Here is a 21708-nt window from a genome sequence, read left to right on the forward strand (position 1 = left end):
CGCCTTGAGTTGCCCCGAGGTGGCACTGCCGACTTCTAGGTGGGTGCACCAACACTCATGAGAAGCACTGGTCCGAGGGGTTGATTAATTATCCATGAGGTCATCAAACCCTATGCATATTTTAGTTGTTATTAAGCAAATAGTACCAATGTTGGGCCTTGCCAGACGAGTTTTCTCCCAAAACAAAAACCATGGAGGTCTCCATAACAGCCCCAAGCATGTTAGGAGTGCTCAATATGGAACTTAACACCGGTAGCCAAAACTAAGGCGGTAAAGGTGGAACAAAACATCAGGCTAGAAAGGCCAAACCTTCCACCTTTTACCAAGTATATAGGTGCATTAAATTAAATAGCATTATTATAGTGATATAACAAGCAACCCATGTTTTCACATGGAAGCAATTGCACCTGCAAATAGCAACGCTATCAAATGGTTAAGCAAGCGGTAACATAGCAAAACAGTAGTTTGCTAGGTTGTGGAAAGATTCAGGTTTTCATGGTAATGTTGGGAGGCTAATATTTAACACGTGGTAGGCTGCGAGACAAAATGAAAGAAACGAGACAACTAGCATGGCATTGATATTAATGGTATCTATGGAAATGGTCATCTTGCCTATGATCCCGCTTGGAAGAAGAACAAATTCGTGAAGCACACGAACCGACGTAGTCGAACATATCCTCACACTCCGAAGCGGTTTGGACCACTATCGAGAGGAAACAATCCGGAACAACAATCAACACACGGTAACACCACTACAAACACACGGTATGATTCACAACACATATGATGTATGTCCGGTTTCATTATGCAAGGCATGACACGGCAATTCACTACAATCAAACACTACACATTAAGTGAAGCTCAAGAGGCAACGAGTTGCATATTGACAAAACTCCACATTTGAATTACTTAGTTCACTCCTATTTAGGTACACGTAAATATTCAATGTTGTTAACATGGCACGAGGTAAAACATAATTAAAATGCCCACCTAGGCATGTTAAATGAGGTCGAAAACAATTATAGCATATCTGAAATAACCCCATGTCTTAATTTAGAAATCTGTCCAGATCTGAACTAACATCTTTAAATATTTGTTAAACAGCAGAATAAAGTGGTTCACGTGATTCTAATCGTCATTCTAGCCGATTTACATATAATGATCATTGCAAACGGAGCTACGGTTAAAAAGATATGGTCATCGCAATGTTTTATGCCATGAATGCAATGTGTATGCAAATGACAGCCACAAGCATTCCAAACCATGAAGGAAGCAAGATATTATGAAACTACATGACATTCTAAGCAAGTTTCATATATGACACGTTCAAAACGGAGCAACAATTCAACAATTACAAGCAATACAAGAAATAGCTATAATCTCCCAAAAAAGCAACATGGCATTTTCTACACCCCAAAACAACAAGCTACATGATTCTAAAATGCTCAAACAATGCATGTGGTAGTAGTGGGCAAGTTGCACAACAACACTCTACTAAATACAAGTAGCATGGAAGCATGGATCAGTAGGGAAAGAACTCACAAAATGGCAAGTTGCAACTAGTTTCAGACTTAGTGAAAATAACAGTTTTGACAGTGCAGTTTTTAATGAGATGGCATATTGGCTGGAGTAGAACTACATTCCACAAGGCACCAATTAACATGAAACTTCACAACATCCTAGATAATTGTAAGCACTACAACTAACTACATTGCACCAACCCCACAGGGGTTGTAGATCACTAGCAAACCTCATGGCAAGACAACAACAAAATCTTACAAATTCCAGACTTAAGAAATATTTCAGCATCCTAAATCAGCACTTTTTTCTAGCATGTTGGCAACAAGAAAACAAAACCTAAACATGGTTTTCTTTAGAAACTAAAATTACCAGGGGCTAGAAAACATGTCCATGGGCATATCTCATGTTCACAAGTAATTCATATCATGCACGGAATAAATCACAAAAAATAAATAAAAGGACAACATGGCAAAATATCATGCACGCAAACTTGCTCAAAAGATAAAACTAAATGCATATTTAAATTCTATGGATTTTTCTACGCCGAAAACATATATCATACGTGGGGTTTTAAATAAAACTAATGCCACCACATATATGCAAGAATATGTCCTGACCCGGTCTTAGCAAACTATTTATGCCACCTACATGAAAACAGCAACACAAGTATTTTACCATGCATGGAAATGCATTGCAAACAACTTGAGCATTTTACATACTGGGTTTGAGCAATTCGGATGCACGCTTAAATAGCTACGATATAAAATGTCTTAATATACCAGCATGCAAATCTATGCAAACAACAGAGTTAACTATTTTTAACATGCATGCAAGTTGGAAAATGTGAATCTACACGAAACTCTAATCATTTTACATATCAAACTTATTGCAATCTGATTCACGGTTTAAAAGTTGTGGGCATTTTAATATATGCATGTGTTCTGAAAATTAAAATGTACTGCTAAATAAGGAAATTCGCAACGCAAAAAATAGGGTCTACGGGCCAAAGCTGAACTGGCTTGCTGCATGATACATAGCTACAGGATGCCTTGGGCGGAAGATAGGCGGGGAGCTCACCCTGGCCTTGGGCCGGATCTGGAGGAGAGGCGAGGCAGGCCGAAGGGGTTGGGCCAGGGCGCTGAGCCGGACCTCGGTTTGGCTGCTGCGGGTCTGGCGCGAAGCAGAGATGGGCTGAGGGCGGCCTCCTGGCGGCCCACTCGAACAGAGCGGCCAGCGCTTGGGACTCCGCCCGATCCAGATCAAATCGGGGCGAGAGGCGGTGGCGCTAGCTCGGTCCGGCGGCGGGAGTCGGGCAGCAACAAGGGGATGATGACCAGAGGGTCTCGCGGAGCAGAAGGCTGCGACACGGTTCCGGCGACGACTGATGGTTGGCGCGGGGCATGGCGAGCTACAGCCAGCGCGGAGCTGGAGCATGTAGCTTTCTGCAGGAGCTCCGGAGCTCGGGGGTGAGGGCCGCTGCCTCCGGGAGGAGCGGTAGCGCTGGTGGCCGGTTCGGGCCCGGGCGGGCCTGGCTCGGGCTGCGCGGGCCGGCGACTCGAGAGAGGAGGTGGGAGGCTGTTGGTGGCGGCTGCGCACGGATTCCGAGGCAGGCTAGGGTTAGGCTAAATTTCGTATGGGGAGGGTGTTTAAATAGGAAAGGGGGCAAGGTTAGGGAGTTTTTCCATCCGATTTTAACCGCACAATCGCGATAGGACAATCAGCCCAATGTGCCGAATAGAGGGAAGAGGGGGGAACCCTAGCACTGGTGGGCCTAAGGCCCATGAGGGGATGCGCCACCCCCTCCTCCCCTCCTGGTCGCCCCCTCCTGCCCCATCTAGGGTTGCCGTACACCTTAGGGGTGGGAACCCTAAGGGATGCGCCACCCTCCCCATTCCCCTATATATAGTGGGGGTTTTGGCCATTGGAGACACGAAAATTCTCTCTCTCTCGGTGCAGCCCTGCTTCTCTTCTTCCTCATCTCCCACGGTGCTTGGCGAAACCCTGTCGGGAGACCTCATCGCTCCATCGCCACCACGCCGTCGTGCTGCCGGAGCTCTTCCCCAACCTCTCCCTCCTCCTTGCTGGATCAAGGTGCGGGAGACGTCACCGGGCTGTGATGCTTATGTGAAGAAACTTCAACCAGAAAAGCTTCAACCCAAAGAAGAGAAATGTGTATTCATAGGATACCCTAAGGTAACTATTGGGTATACCTTCTATCTTAGATCCGAAGGTAAAATCTTTGTTGCCAACAACGGATCCTTTCTAGGGAAAGAGTTTCTCTCGAAAGAAGTAAGTGGAAGGAATGTAGAACTTGATGAGGTAATTGTACCCCCTCTCGAACCGGAGAGTAGCTCAGCGCAGGAAATTGTTCCTATGGCGCCTACACCAACTGAAGAGGAAGTTAATGATGATCATCATGAAGCTTCGAATCAAGTTGCTACTGAGCCGCGAAGGTCCACAAGGGTACGTTCCTTCGAACTATGAAGAAGCAACGGCGGGCCCGGATTCGAACAAATGGCTTGAGGCCATGAAATCCGAGATAGGATTCATGCATGAGAACAAAGTATGGACTTTGGTGGACTTGCCCATTGATCGGCGAGCCATAGAAAATAAATGGATCTTCAAGAAGAAGACTGATGCAATCGGTAATGTGACCGTTTATAAAGCTCGACTTGTCGCAAAGGGTTTTCGACAAGTTCAAGGAGTTGACTAAGATGAGACTTTCTCTCCCGTAGCGAAGCTGAAGTCAGTCCGAATCATGTTAGCAATTGCCGCTTTTCATGATTATGAAATTTGGCAAATGGACGTCAAAACAACGTTTCTTAACGAGTATCTTAAGGAAGAGTTGTATATGATGAAACTAGAAGGTTTTGTCAATCCTAAGAGTGCTAGCAAAGTATGCAAGCTCCAGCGCTCCATCTATGGGCTGGTGCAAGCATCTCGGAGTTGGAGCATTCGCTTTAATGAGGTGATTAAAGCATTTGGGTTCATGTAGGTTTATGGAGAAGCCTGTTTGTACAAGAAAGTGAGTGGGAGCTCTGTAGCTTTTCTCATACTATATGTGGATGACATATTATTGATGGGGAATAATATAGAGTTATTGGAGAGCATAAAGGCCTAATTGAACAAGTGTTTTTCAATGAAGGACCTTGGAGAAGTTGCATACATACTAGGCATCAAGATCTATAGAGATAGATCGAGACGCCTCATAGGTCTTTCACAAAGAACATACCTTGACAAGATATTGAAGAAGTTCAATATGGAAAACTAGAAGAACGGGTTCTTGCTAGTTTTGCAAGGTAAGAGATTGAGTAAGACTCAGTCACCGACCACGACAGCAGATAGAGAGAAGATGAGTACACTCCCCTACGCTTCAGCCGTGGTCTCTGTGATGTATGCCATGTTGTGTACCAGACCTGATATAAAGCTTGCCATCAGTTCGGTAGGGAGGTACCAAAGTGATCCCGATGTGGAACACTGGACAACGGTCAAGAATATATTTAAGTACCTGAAAAGCACTAAGGAGATGTTTCTCGTTTAGGGAGGTGGCGAAGAGCTCGTCGTCAAGGGTTACGCCGACGCTGGCTTCGACACATATCTGGATGACTCTAAGTCACAAACTAGATACGTGTATGTTTTGAATGGTGGGGCAGTGAGCTGGTGTTGCAGCAAGCAAGACGTCATGGCAGCATCTACATGTGAAGCGGAGTACATAGCTACTTCAGAAGTAGCTCATGAAGGGATCTGGATGAAGGAGTTCATCACTAACCTTGGTGTGGTTCCAAGCGCGTCAGGTCCGATGACACTCTTCTGTGATAACACTAGAGCCATTGCCATAGCCAAGGAGCCCAGATTTCACCGGAAGACCAAGCACATCCAATGCCGCTACAACTCCATCTAGGACCAGGTCCAGAGAGGAGTCATAGATATTTGTAAAGTACACACGGATTTGAATATTGCAGACCCGTTGACTAAACCTCTTCCTCGAGCTAAACATGATAAACACCACAATGTTATGGGTGTTCGATTCATCACAATGTAACTAGATTATTGACTCTAGTGCAAGTGGGATAGTGTTGAAAATATGCCCTAGAGGCAATAATAAAATGGTTATTATCATATTTCCTTGTTCATGATAATCGTCTATTTGTTCATGCTATAATTGTATTAACAGGAAACAGTGATACATGTGTGAATAAATAGATCACAATGCGTCCGTAGAAAGCCTCTAGTTGTCTAGCTCGTTGATCAATAGATGATCATGGTTTCCTGATCATGGACAATGGATGTCATTGATAACGGGATCACATCATTAGGAGAATGATGTGATGGACAAACCCAATCCTAAGCATAGCACTAGTTCGTGTTGTTCGTATGCTAAAGCTTTTCTAATATCAAGTGTCTTTTCCGTCGACCGTGAGATTTTGCAACTCCCGGATACCGTAGGAGTACTTTGGGTGTATCAAACGTCACAACGTAACTGGGTGATTATAAAGGTGCACTACTGGTATCTCCGAAAGTATATGTTGGGTTAGCACGAATCGAGATCGGGATTTGTCACTCCGTGTGACGGAGAGGTATCTATGGGCCCACTCGGTAGAACATCATCATAATGAGATCAATGTGACAAAGGAGTTAGTCACGCGATGATGTACTACAGAACGAGTAAAGAGACTTACAGATAACGAGATTGAACAAGGTATAGGGATACCGACTATTGAATCTCGGGCAAGTTCTATACGGACAGACAAAGGGAATTGTATACGGGGTTGATTGAATCCTTGACATCGTGGTTCATCCGATGAGATCATCTTGGATCATGTGGGAGCCACCATGGGTATCCAAACCCTGCTGATGGTTATTTTCCGGAGAGGTGTCTCGGTCATGCCTGCATGCCTCCCGAACTCGTAGGGTCTACACACTTAAGGTTCGATGATGCTAGGGTTATTGGGAATTGTTATACGAGGTTACCGAAGGTTGTTCGGAGTCCCGGATGAGATCCCGGACGTCATGAGGAGCTCCGGAATGGTTCGGAGGTAAAGATTGATATATAGGATGGATGGGTTTGGACGCCAGAAATGTTTCGGGCACCACCAACAACGTGTCGAGACGACCGGAAGGGTTCTGGAGGCCCGCCGGGATGGGCCACCTGCCCCGGGAGGCTACATGGGCCATGTGTGAGAGGCAACCAGCCCCAGGGTGGGCTGGTGCGCCCCCCACACCCAGCCCAAGGCGCCAAGAGAGGGAAAGGGGGGAAACCCCAAGTCAGGTGGGCCTTAGGCCCACTAGGGGGTGCGCCACCCCCTCCTCCCCTCATCGCCGCCACCTCCTGCCCCATCTAGGGCTGCCGCACCCCTTAGGGGTGGGAACCCTAAGGGGTGCGCCACCCTCCCCCTCCCCCTATATATGGTTTGGGTTTTGGCCATTGGAGACACGCCTATTTCTCTCTCTCTCTCGGCGCAGCCCTGCTTCTCTTCTTCCTCGTCTCTGACGGTGCTTGGCGAAGCCCTGCTAGGAGCCTTGTGGCTCCATCGCCACCACACCGTCGTGCTGACTTTGCTCTTCCCCAACCTCTCCCTCCTCCTTGCTGGATCAAGCTGCGGGAGACGTCACAGGGCTGCACATGTGTTGAACGCAGAGGTGTCGTGGTTCGGCATTAGATTGGAATCACACCGCGACATGAATCGTAGTGAGTACGACTCCATCAACCGCGTTCTAGCAACGCTTCCGCTTAGCTATCTTCAAAGGTATGAAGATGCTCTCACCCCTCTCTCGTTGTTGGTTTCTCCATAGGAAGATCTGAATATGGCATAGGAAAAAATTTGAATTTTGCTACGTTACCCAACAGGTGTTGGAAATATGCCCTAGAGGCAATAATAAAATGGTTTTTATCATATTTCCTTGTTCATGATAATCGTCTATTTGTTCATGCAATAATTGTATTAACAGCAAATAGTAATACATGTGTGAAGAATTAGATCACAATGTGTCCCTAGCAAGCCTCTAGTTGGCAAGCTCGTTGATCAATAGATGATCATGGTTTCCTGATCATGGACATTGGATTTCATTGATAGCGGGATCACATCATTAGGAGAATGATGTGATGGACAAGACCCAATCCTAAGCTTAGCACTAGATCGTGTTGTTCGTATGCTAAAGCTTTTCTAATATCAAGCATCTTTTCCTTCGACCGTGAGATTGTACAACTCCCAGATACCATAGGAGTTCTTTGGATGTATCAAACGTCAAAACGTAACTGGGTGATTATAAAGGTGCACTACGGATATCTCTGAAAGTATCTGTTGGGTTGGCATGAATCAATATCGGGATTTGTCACTCCGTGTGACGAAGAGGTATCTCTGGGCCCACTCGGTAGAACATCATCATAATGACCTCAATGTGACTAAGGAGTTAGTCACGGGATTATGTGGTACGGAACGTGTAAAGACACTTACTGGTAACGAGATTGAACAAGGTATAGGGATACCGACGATCAAATCTCGGCAAGTTCTATACCGACAGACAAAGGGAATTGTATACGGGGTTGATTGAATCCTTGACATGGTGGTTCATCCGATGATATCATCGTGGAACATGTGTATCCAGACCCCGCTGATGGTTATTGGCCGGAGAGGTGTCTCGGTCATGTGTGCATGCCTCCCGAACCCGTAGGGTCGACACACTTAAGGTTCGATGACGCTAGGGTAATTGGGAATTGCTATACAAGGTTACAGAAGGTTGTTCGGAGTCCTGGATGAGATGTCGGATGTCAAGAGGAGCTCCAGAATGGTCCAGAGGTAAAGATTGTTTTATAGGATGGATGGGTTTGGACGCCGAAAATGTTTCGGGCACCACCGGCAACGTGTCGGGACAACTGGAAGGGTTCCGGAGGCCCACCGGGAGGGGCCACCAGCCCCGGGAGGTTACATCGGCCAAGTGCGAGAGGTAACCAACCCTTGGGTGGGCTGGTGTGCCCCCCACTCCCCGCCCAAGGCTCCAAGAGAGGGAAGGGGGGGAACCCTAAGTCAGGTCGGCCTTAGGCCCACCAGGGGGTGCGCCACCCCCTCCTCCCCTCCTGGCTGCCACCTCCTGCCCCATCTAGGTCTGCCGCACCCCTTAGGGGTGGGAACCATAAGGGGGGAGCCACCCTCCCCTTCCCCCTATATATAATGGGGGTTTTGGCCATTGGAGACACGGTAATTTCTCTCTCTCTCGGTGTAGCCCTGTCTCTCTTCTTTCTCCTCTCCCACGGTGCTTGGCGAAGCCCTGCCGGGAGACCTCGTCGCTCCATCAACACCACGTCGTCATGCTGCCGGAGCTCTTCCCCAAGCTGTACCTCCTCCTTGCCGGATCAAGACGCGGGAGACGTCACCGGCATGCATGTGTGTTGAACACGGAGGTTCCGTGGTTCGGCACTAGATCGGAATCACACCGCGATCTGAATCGCAGCGAGTACGACTCCATCAACCGCGTTCTAGCAACACTTCCGCTTAGCGATCTTCAAAGGTATGAGGATGCTCTCACCCCTCTCTTGTTGCTGGTTTCTCCATAGGAATATCTGAATATGGCGTAGGAATAATTTTGAATTTTGCGACATAACCAAACAGTGGCATCCGAGCCAGGTTTTCTATGCGTAGATTCTTTGCACGAGTAGAACACAAAAAGTTTGTGGGCGCTGATTTTGTCAATCGCTTGCCGCTACTAGTCTTATTCTTTTCCGACGGTATTGTGGGATGAAGCGGCTTGGACCGACCTTACACGTACGCTTACGTGAGACAGGTTCCACCGGCTAACATGCACACGGTGCATAAGGTGGCTAGAGGATGTCTGTCTCTCCCACTCTAGTCGGATTGGATTTGATGAAAAGGGTCCTTATGAAGGGTAAATAGCTTTGGCATATCATCGTTGTGGCTGTCACGTAGGTAAGAAGGCGTTCTTGCTAGAAACCCAAATCAGCCACGTAAAACTTCCAACAACAATTAGAGGACGTCTAACTTGTTTTTGCAGGGTTTGACTTGTGATGTGATATGGCCAAAGGATGTGATGTTACATGTGTGATGTATGAGATGATCATGTTCTTGTAATAGGATTCATTACTTGCATGTCAATGAGTATGACAACCGGCAGGAGCCATAGGAGTTGTCTTAATTTATTGTATGAGATGCAACGCCATGTGTTTACTACTTTTACTTCATTGCTAACGGTTAGCTGTAGTCGTAGTAGTAGTTGGCTTGACGACTTCATGGAGACACGATGATGGAGATCATGGTGTCACGCCGGTGACGATGATGATCATGCGATGCCTGAAGATGGAGATCGAAGGAGCAAAGATGATAATGGCCATATTATGTCACTATATGATTGCATCTGATGTTTATCATGTTTTTCATCTTATTGCTTAGAACGACGGTAGCATAATAAGATGATCCCTTATAAAATTTCGAGAATAATAAGATGATCCCTCATAAAATTTCGAGAACGTATTCCCCTAAGTGTGCAACGTTGCGAAGGATCGTTGTCTCGAAGCACCACGTGATGATCGGGTGTGATAGATTCTAATGTTCGCATACAACGGGTGTAAGCCAGATTTACACACGCGAAACACTTAGGTTGACTCGACGATCTTAGCATGTAAATACATGGCCTCGAATACGAGAGACCAAAAGGTAAAACATGAGTCGTATGGTTGAATACGATCAGCATGAAGTTGCTCACCATCGACGACTAGTCTGTCTCACGTGATGATCAGACACGGGTTAGTCGACATGGATCATGTATCACTTAGATGACTAGAGGGATGTCGATTTAAGTGGGAGTTCATACTTAATTTGATTAGATGAACTTAATTATCATGAACTTAGTCTACAAGTTGTCTTTACGAATATTGTAGATCCAATGGCCAATGCACCTGTCAACCTCAATTTCAATGCGTTCCTAGAGAAAAACAAGCTGAAAGATGATGGTAGCAACTATGCGGACTGGATCTGCAACTTGAAGCTCATCCTCGTTGCATCCAAGAAGGATTATGTCCTTGATGCGCCGCTAGGTGACCCTGTTGTTCCCGCGGCAGCCCAAGATGTTCAGAACGTCTGGCAGATGCGGAGTGATGACTACTCTCTGGTTAGGTGTGGCATGCTCTACGGTTTAGAAACGGGGCTCAAAGACGTTTTGAGCAACACAGAGCATATGAGATGTTGTAGGAGCTGAAGCTAGTTTTTCAAACTCATGCCCGGGTCGAGAGATATGAAGTCTTCGACAAGTACTTTAACTGTAAGATGGAGGAGAACAGTTATGTTGGTGAGCATATACTCAGAATGTCTGGGTTACACGGTCGTCTGACTCATCTTGGATTCGAACTTCCGGATGACACTGTAATTGAAAGAATCCTCCAGTCTCTCCCACCAAGCTACAAGGGTTATGTGCTGAACTACAACAAGCAAGGGATGGAGAAGACCATTCCCGAGTTGTACTCGATGCTGAAATCTACAGAAGTAGAAATCAAGAAAGAGCATCAAGTGTTGATGGTCAATAAGACCACCAGTTTCAAAAAGGGCAAGGGTAAGAAGAACTTCAAGAAAGATGGCAAAGCGTATGCCGGGAAGAAGGAAAAGAATGGACCCAAGCCTGAGGCTGAGTGCTACTATTGCAAGGGAAACGGTCACTGGAAGCGGAACTGCCCCAAGTACTTAGCGGATAAGAAGTCGGCAACGTCAAAGGTATATATGATATACATGTTATTGATGTGTACCTTACCAGCGCTCGAAGTAGCTCCTGGGTATTTGATAGCAGTGTTGTTGCTCACATTTGCAACTCAAAGCAGGAACTGCGGAATAAACGGAGGTTGGCTAAGGACGAGGTGACGATGCGCGTCGGGAATGGTTCCAAGGTCGATGTGATCGCTGTCGGCACGCTACCTCTACATCTACCGTCGGGATTAGTTTTAATCCTTAATAATTGTTATTTAATACCAGCTTTGAGCATGAAAATTGTATCAAGGTCTTGCTTAATGCGAGACGGCTACTCATTTAAGTTAGAGAATAATGATTGTTCTATTTATATGAGTGATATGTTCTATGGTCATGCTCCACTAGTGAATGGTTTATTCTTGATGAATCTCGATCGTGATGTTACATATATTCATAGTGTGAATGCTAAAAGATGTAAGGTTGATAAAGATAGTCCCACATACTTGTGGCACTACCGCCTTGGTCATATTGGTGTCAAGCGCATGAAGAAACTCCATACTGATGGACTGTTAGAGTCTCTTGACTTTGAATCATTTGACACATGCGTACCGTGCCTCATGGGCAAGATGACTAAGACTCCGTTCTCATGAGTAATGGACCGAGCGGGCGACTTATTGGAAATAATACATATTGTTGTATGTGGTCCAATGAACATTGAAGCTCGCGGTGGCTATCGTTATGTTCTAACTCTCACTGATGATTTGAGTAGGTATGGATATATCTACTTGATGAAGCACAAGTCTGAAACATTTGAAAAGTTCAAAGAATTTTAGAATGAGGTTGAGAATCAACGTGACAAGAAGATAAATGGTCTACGATCTGATCATAGAGGAGAATATTTGAGTCACGAGTTTGGCACGCACCTAAGGAAATTTGGAATAGTTTCACAACTGACGCCGCCTGGCACACCGCAACGTAACGGAGTGTCTGAACGTCGTAATCGCAATTTATTAGATATCGTGCAATCTATGATGTCTCTTACCGACTTACCGCTATCATTCTGGGGATACTCATTGGAAACTCCAGCATTCACTTTAAATAGGGCACCGTCTAAATCCATTGAGGTGACACCATGTGAATTATGGTTTGGCAAGAAACCTAAGCTGTCGTTTCTAAAAGTTTGGGGCTGTGATGCTTATGTGAAGAAACTTCAACCAGAAAAGCTCGAACCCAAAGCGGAGAAATGTCTATTCATAGGATACCCTAAGGAAACTATTGGGTACACCTTCTATCTTAGATCCGAAGGTAAAATCTTTGTTGCCAAGAACGGATCCTTTCTAGAGAAAGAGTTTCTCTCGAAAGAAGTAAGTGGGAGGAAAGTAGCACTTGATGAGGTAATTGTATCTCCTCTCGAATAGGAGAGTAGTGCAGCGCGGGAAATTGTTCCTGTGGCGCCTACGCCAACTGAAGAGGAAGTTAATGATGATGATCACGAAGCTTCGGATCAAGTTGCTACTGAACAACGAAGGTCCACAAGGGTACGTTCCGCACTAGAGTGGTACGACAACCCTGTGATGGAAATAATGTTGTTAGAAAAACGGTGAACCTTCGAACTATGAAGAAGCAGTGATGGGCCCGGATTCCAACAAATGGCTTGAGCCATGAAATCCGAGATAGGATACATGTATGACAACAAAGTATGGACTTTGGTGGACTTGCCCGATGATCAGCGAGCCATAGAAAATAAATGGATATTCAAGAAGAAGACTGACGCAAACGGTAATGTGATCCTTTATAAAGCTCGACTTGTCGCAAAGGGTTTTCGACAAATTCAAGGAGTTGACTATGATGAGACCTTCTCTCCCGTAGCGAAGCTGAAGTCATTGTGAATCATGTTAGCAATTGCCGCTTTTCATGATTACGAAATTGGGCAAATGGACATCAAAATAGCGTTCCTTAACGAGTATCTTAAGGAGGAGTTGTATATGATGCAACTAGAAGGTTTTGTCGATCCTAATAGTGCTAACAAGGTATGCAAGCTCCAGCGTCCCATCTATGGACTGGTGCAAGCATCTTGGAGGTAGAACATTTGCTTTAATGAGGTGATTAAAGCATTTGGGTTCATACAGGTTTATGGAGAAGCCTTTCTGTACAGAAAGTGAGTGGGAGCTCTGTAGCTTTCCTCATACTATATGTGGATGACATATTATTGATGGGGAATCATGTAGAGTTATTGGAGAGCATAAAAGCGTACTTGAATAAAAGTTTTTCAATGAAGGACCTTGGAGAAGCTGCATACATATTAGGCATCAAGATCTGTAGAGATAGATCGAGACACCTCATAGGTCTTTCACAAAGTACATACCTTGACAAGATATTGAAGAAGTTCAATATGCAAAACTCGAAGAAGGGGTTCTTGCCAGTTTTGCAAGGTAAGAGATTGAGTAAGACTCAGTCACCGACCACGGCAGCATATAGAGAGAAGATGAGTACTGTCCGCTATGCTTCAGCCGCGGGCTCTCTGATGTATGCCATGTTGTGTACCAGACCTGATATAAACCTTGCCATAAGTTTGGTAGGGAGGTACCAAAGCGATCCCGGTATGGAACACTGGACAGCGGTCAAGAATATCCTTAAGTACCTGAAAAGGACTAAGGAGATGTTTCTCGTTTATGGAGGTGACGAAGAGGTCGTCGTAAAGGGTTACGCCGATGCTAGCTTTGACACAGATCCGGATGACTCTAAGTCACAAATCGGATACGTGTATGTTTCGAATGGTGGGGAAGTGAGCTGGTGCAGCAGCTAGCAAGACATCATGGCAGCTCATGAAGGGATCTGGATGAAGGAGTTCATCATCGAACTGGGAGTGGTTCCAAGTGCGCCAGGTCTGATGATACTCTTCTGTGATAACACTGGAGCCATTGCCATAGCCAAGGATCACAGATTTCAGCATAAGACCAAGCACATCCAACGCCGCTACAACTCCATCCAGGACCAGGTCCAGAGAGGAGTCATAGATATTTGTAAAGTACACACGAATCTGAATATTACAGACCCGTTGACTAAACATCTTCCTTGAGCAAAACATGAGCAACACCACAATTCTATGGGTCTTCGATTCATCACAATGTAACTAGATTATTGACTCTAGTGCAAGTGGGAGACTGTTGGGAATATGCCCTAGAGGCAATAATAAAATGGTTATTATCATATTTCCTTGTTCATGATAATCGTCTATTTGTTGATGCTATAATTGTATTAATAGGAAACAGTAATACATGTGTGAATAAATAGATCACAATGTGTCCCTAGCAAGACTCTAGTTGGCTAGCTCCTTGATCAATCGATGATCATGGTTTCCTGATCATGGACATTCGATGTCATTAATAACGAGATCACATTATTAGGAGAATGATGTGATGGACAAGACCCAATCCTAAGCATAGCACTAGATCGTGTTGTTCGTATGTTAAAGCTTTTCTAATGTCAACTATCTTTTCATTCGACCATGCGATTGTACAACTCCGGATACCGTAGGAGTGCTTTGGGTGTATCAAACGTCACAACGTAACTAGGTGATTATAAAGGTGCACTACGGGTATCTCCGAAAGTATCTGTTGGGTTGGATCGAATCAAGATCGGGATTTGTCACTCCGTGTGACAAAGAGGTATCTCTGGGCCCACTCAGTAGAATATCATCATAATGAGCTCAATGTGAATAAGTAGTTAGTCACGAGATGAGGTGCTACGGAACGAATAAAGTGACTTACCGATAATGAGATTGACAAGGTATAGGGATACCGACAATCGAATCTCGGGAAAGTTCTATACCGACAGAAAAAGGGAATTGTATACAGGGTTGATTGAATCCTTGACATTGTGGTTCATCCGATGAGATCATCGTGGAACATGTGGGAGCCACCATGGGTATCCAGACCCCGCTGATGGTTATTGGCCGGAGAGGTGTCTCGGGCATGTGTGCATGCCTCCCGAACCCGTAGGGTCTACACACTTAAGGTTCGATGACACTAGGGTTATGGGGAATTGTTATACGAGGTTAACGACGGTTGTTCGGAGTCCCGGATGAGATCTCGGACGTCATGAGGAGCTCCGAAATATTTTGTAGGTAAAGACTGATATATAGGATGGATGGGTTTGGACGCTGGAAATGTTTCGGGCACCAACGGCAACGTGTCGGGACCACCGGAAGGGTTCCGGAGGCCCACCGGGAGGGGCCACCATCCCCGGGAGGTTACATGGTCCAAGTGTGAGAGGGAACCAGCCCCTGGGTGGGATGGTGCGACCCCCACACCCAGCCCAAGGTGCCAAGTGAGGGAGGGGGAAACCCTAAGTCACGTGGGCCTTAGGCCCACCAGGGGCTGCGCCACCCCCTCCTCCCCTCCTGGCCGCCACCTCCTACCCCATCTAGGGCTGCCGCACCCCTTAGGCATGGAAACCCTAGGGGGCGCCACCCTCCCCTTCCCCCTATATATAGTGGGGGTTTAGTCCGTTGGATACAATGGGAATTTCTCTCTCTCTCTCTCTCGGTGCAGCCCTGTCTCTCTTCCTCCTCCTCTCCTACGGTGCTTGGCGAAGCCTTGTCGGGAGAGCTCGTCGCTCCATCACCACCACGCCGTCGTGCTGCCGGAGCTCTTCCCCAACCTCTCCCTCCTCCTTGTTGGATCAAGGTGCGGGAGACGTCACCGGGCTGCACGTGTGTTGAACGCGGAGGTGTCGTGGTTCGGCACTAGATCAGAATCACACCGCGATCTGAATCACAGCGAGTACGACTCCATCAACCGTGTTCTAGCAATGCTTCCACTTAGCGATCTTCGAAGGTATGAGGATGCTCTCACCCCTCTCTTGTTTCTGGTTTCTCCATAGGAAGATCTGAATATGGCCTAGGAAAAATTTAGAATTTTGCTACGTAACCCAACAGAAAGGGGGCTAGGTTAGGGTTTTTTTTCCATCTGATCTAAACCGCACAATCACGATTGGATGACTCCGGTAACAAGCTTTGGCTAGGTGGTCTTAGAGGGGGTGTTGGGCTGATATGAGAGGGAGATTTGCGGCAATAAACCTATGACGGTGCCGCTACGGTCAACTGTTTGGGTATCAAACGAACTCCGATTGCGACAAAATATTGGAGGCAGCCTGCCTACATTAAAATAAGATCACACGCCAAGTTTCAACCCAATCTGAGAATATTTTATACAAACTTTTGAACACAATATTTAAATGATGCCTCGGGCACGTATGTGTGTTGTTGGTCTCAAAACGGTCAACGACGAAAACGGAGAGAACCGGCAACTAATAACGGATGCAAGTTTTGAAAGCTGGCGGAAACGGAGTGCCGATGCAATGCAGTGGTGCACATGATGCGATGATGAATGCAGCAAACAAATAATTAACACGGCGACAATGGAATAAAAGGGGACTCTTCTGGAGCGTTCGTCTCGGGCTATTACATAACTATATGGCTGTTTGCGACACTTATAGGAATAAGTCAAAACAATTATCTCAAAGAATAGCCTTGAGGTGGTTCTATTACTTACACCAATTTCATCTTATGTTCTCTGGTACTTATGAACTTTGAAGTGATTCTTTGTCGCATGTTGTGGGATGATCACATGATTCTACTATGTTAGCATTGTTGAGAGATTGCACTAGTGAAAGTATGAACCCTAGGCCTTATTTCCAAGCATTTACACAACATTTTGCTTGCTGTTTTAGACTTGCTATGTTGTTGTTTTTCTATTTTCATATTACAAAAACCTATATCTACTATCCATACTACACTTGTATCACCATCTCTTTGTCGAACTAGTGCCCCTATACAATTTTCCATTGTATTGGGTGTGTTGGGCACACAAGAGATTTCTCGTATTTTATTACAGGTTGTTTGAGAAAGACCATCTTAATCCTACACCTCCCACAAATTGATAAACCTTATGTCATCCACTTGAGCGAAATTTGCTGGTGTCCCACAAAACTCTGCACTTGGAGGCCCAACAACGTCTAGAAGAATAAACTTGCATAGTAGACATCAAGCTCTTTTTGGGTGCCATTGCCGGGGAGGTGAGTGCTTGAAGGTATATCTTTAGATCTTGCAATTAAATACTTCAGTTTCTTGTTTTCACCAGTTTGATTTTATAAAATAAAACTACGAAAAGAGTAATTTAGGTTGGCTCACCATTTTGGAAAACTGTGCTCAATTGGTAGAGGAATAATTTATGAAAATGCTTAACGTGAATTTCTTGAATGATGAGCATAAACAGTAATATTGTTAGTATGAATTTTCTGAATATCCATGATGCTAATGATATGCAAAGCCACAAGCTTGGGGATGCTATGTTTGATGAAGATAATATTTTTAGTCTCCCGTATTTTGATGAGCAAATTTACTATGATGAAAGCATGCCTATTTATGATGATTATATTAATGAAAGTGGGTTCAGAAGAGTGTCAACTCTAGGTACTAATGATCCCACTATTTTGGAGGGTGTTGAAACTTGTCATAATGATAAAAGTGGATTTGGAGAGGTCATAACTTTATTTAGGGATGAGTCCATTATTTTGGAAGAGGTGTCAATTGACTATGACAACAAAGTTGCTATATATGATGATTATTGTGATAACATCTATGCTACAAAGAATACTAATAAACATGAAACTTTTCATCATTATTTTAGTTTTTATTTGGATTATATCAATCAAGTATCTCATGCTAGTTATTATGTTGAGTTTGCTCCCACTATTATGAATGAGAAGAATTTTGCTTGTGTGGGAGTGATAAAATTTCTATGCTTGTGCATTATGAAAAGAATGCTTTAAATGATAGTTATATTTTTTAATTCCTTCATGATGCTACTGAAAAATATTATGAGAGAGGAACATATGCTTATGTATACTTCAGTGATATCAAGTTTCCCTTGTATGTGTTCAAGGTGTTGAAGTCATGCTTCTTTTGTCTCCCTATGCTAGTTGGTTCTTGTTCCATATATTGTTTGCTCACAAAATCCCTATGAATAGGAAGAGGTTTAGATTTTAAATTTGTATTTTAATAGAGGTGTTATGATCAGCACTCCTACTAGGAATAACTTCTACCCACTTAGTGATGTAATCAACAACAACTACAATATGAGTATACCCATTAGACGACGGAAAAGGTCCCATATAATCAAAACCCTAAACATCAAATGGTTCAATAGCAACTGAATAATTCATAGGCATTTACTGACGTCTACTAATGTTACCATATCTTTGACATTCATCACAGGAAAGTACATACTTACGAGCATCTTCAAAAAGAGTGGGACAATAAAAACCAGATTGTGATACCTTATGTGAAGTTCCGCCACGAGCATGGTGTCCTCCGTAAGCTTGAGAGTGACACTTTTGTACGATTTTTCCTGTGTTCATGCTCAGGGACACAACATCTAATAACACCATCCACTCCTTATTTATAAATACGTGGGTCATCCAAGAAGTAATGTCGCAAATTATAAAATAATTTTTTTCTCTTGTTGATAGGTGAAATTAGGTGCTATATATTTAGTGACAGTATAGTTAGCATAATCTGCATAACAAGGAGTACTATCCCAAATATTTATAGCAGCCAGTTGCTCATCAGGAAAACTATCATCAATAGGAAGTGGTTCATGAAGAACATTTTTCCAACCTAGACAAATTATCTACTACACGGTTTTCAGCTTCCTTCCTATCAACAATATGCAAATCAAACTCTTGAAGTAAAAGCACCCACCTCATAAGTCCAGGTTTAGCATATTGCTTTTCCATAAGGTATTTAATGGCAACATGATCAGTGTGAATAATAATTTTGGAATCAACAACGCACGGTCTAAACTGATCACATCCAAACACAACTGCTAGAAATTCCTTCAGAGTGCTAGCATAATTTCCTCGAGCATTGTCTAGGGTCTTAGTAGCATAATGAATAACATTCAATTTTGTGTCTACTCTATGCCCTAGAAAAGCACCAGCAACATAATCACTAGCATCACACATAATTTCAAATGGTAGATTCCAATCGGGTGGTCGGACAATAGGTGCGGAAATCAACATTTTCTTAAGTATTTAAAACGCTTATACAGCTCCAACGTATCGAAAATTAGTTAGTGTTCTAGAAATCTTATACAGCTCCAACGTATCGAAAATTTATGAAGTATTCATGCCATGATTGCCTATGTTTACAATACTATTATATGATTTTGATGCACTTCATGTGATATATTTACAACTATCCCGGACTGACGTTGTTTTCAGCAGAATTACCGTGTTGTCGTTTTTTATGCAGAAAATGGAAGTTCTCGGAATCTCGTGAAACTTTTTGATGGTATTTTCTCGAACATAAGAGCAATATTGGTGCAAAGAACCACAAGAGGGGAGTTATGTGTGGTTCACAACGCAACACGGCACGACCAACCCCCTCCCCCTGATTGCGCCATGATGCTTTTTGGGGCCCACCTGGCTCCGTTTAGCATGATCTCAATGCCAAAACATCCTATATATTACAAAACCCTCAGAAATAAACATGGAACTTGCGCTCTGCCGCCACAACTCTCTTTATCAACAAAAACCCACCTAGAGCTTTTATAGTACCTTGTGGGAGGGGGCAAATTATCTTCGGTGGGCATCTTCATCATCCCGGCGGAGGCCATGACGACAAGGGAGTAGTTCACCTTGGGGGCTGACGGTATGTACCAGTAGCTATGTGTTCAACCTCCCTCTCGTGTTCTCGAGATCGCACAATCTTGATGTATGATAGGCTTTGTTAATATAGTTGGATCATGTGGTGTTCTTCCCTTGCTATCTTGTTGTGATGTGTTGAATCTTTCTCTTTGAGATCTTGTTATGTTGGACTTAATATAGGTGAGAACACTTGATTTATGTCTTGCATGTGGGTACCCGTAGTGATATTGGGGTATTCTATTGATTTACTTGATATATGTTAGGACATCAACTTGCGGATTCCAGTGACCTTGGGATATTTCATAGGGTTTGATTGCACGTTTTCTTACTAAGTTATCTAATTGAAATCTTGGGGTACTCTTTGAAGTTCTTTGTGTTAGATTGAATATGATCAATCTGAAATTGTTTGATGCATGTTGTATAATTAGCCCATCGATACTCGAGGTGACATTGGAGAATCTAGGTGATGATTGATATGTATCATGGGTGTTATTCTAGTACAAACTATAGTGTTGTTTGTAACACTTACAGGAATAGCTCAAAAGATTGATCGAAAAGAATAACTTTGAGGTGGTTCTACGAACTACAAAAATTTCATCTTATGTTCTCTGCTACTTATGAACTTTGGAGTGATTCTTTGTCGCATGTTGCGGGATGATCATGTGATTCTACTGTGTTAGCATCATGAACCCTAGGCCTTATTTCCAAGCATTTACACACCATTTTGCATGGTGTTTTGCACTTTCTACCTTGTTGTTTTTTCTATTTTTATTTTACAAAAACATATATCTACTATCCATACTACACTGGTAAACCTATATAATTTGCCATTGTATTGGGTGTGTTGGCGACACAAGAGATTTCTTGTATTCGATTTTAGGCTATTTTGAGAGAGACCATCTTCATCCTACACCTCCCACAGGTTGATAAACCTTAGGTCATCCACTTGAGGGACATTTGCTACTGTCCTAGAAAACTCTGCACTTGAAGGCCCAACAACGTCTACAAGAATAAAGTTGCATAGTAGACATCAAGCTATTTTCGGGAGCAGTTGCCGGGGAGGTGAGTGCTTGAAGGTATACCTTTATATCTTGCAATTAAATATTTTAGTTTCTTCTTTTTGCTAGTTTGGTTTGATAAAAGAAAACTACAAAAACTGGAATTTTGATTGCCTCATTCGCTTCATCTTTATAATGTCTTTCGAGAAAATAATGGTTTGGAAAATTGACCTCACTTGGTAGAGGAAGAATTATGAAAATGCTTAAGGTGATTTCCTCGAACGGTGAGAATGATAGTAATATGTATAGTATGAATTCTCTGAATATCCACGATGCTAATGATATGCAAAGCCAGAAGCTTGGGAATGCAATGTTTGATGAACATAATATTATTAGTCCCCTGAGTTTTGATGAGCAAATTAATTATGATGAAAGCATGCCTCCTATTTATGATGATTATATTATTGAAAGTGGGTTTGCAAGTGTGTTAACTCTAGGTACTAATAATCCCACTATTTTGGAGGGTGTTCAATCTTTTCATAATAATAAAAGTGGATTCAGAGTGGTCATGACTTTATTTCGTGATTATGAAAACGAAGTTGCTATCTATGATGATTATTGTGATGACATGTATGCTATCAAGAATAATTATAAACATGAAACTTGTCATCATGATTTTAATTTTTATTTGGATTAGATCAATCAAGTATCTCATGCTAGTTATTATGTTGAGTTTGCTCCCACTACTATGAATGAGAAGAATTTTGCTTGTGTGCATAGTGATAAAAATT

The sequence above is a fragment of the Hordeum vulgare genome, chromosome 6H (genome assembly GCF_904849725.1).
Source record: "Hordeum vulgare subsp. vulgare chromosome 6H, MorexV3_pseudomolecules_assembly, whole genome shotgun sequence".
In the NCBI taxonomy this organism is placed as follows: domain Eukaryota; kingdom Viridiplantae; phylum Streptophyta; class Magnoliopsida; order Poales; family Poaceae; genus Hordeum; species Hordeum vulgare.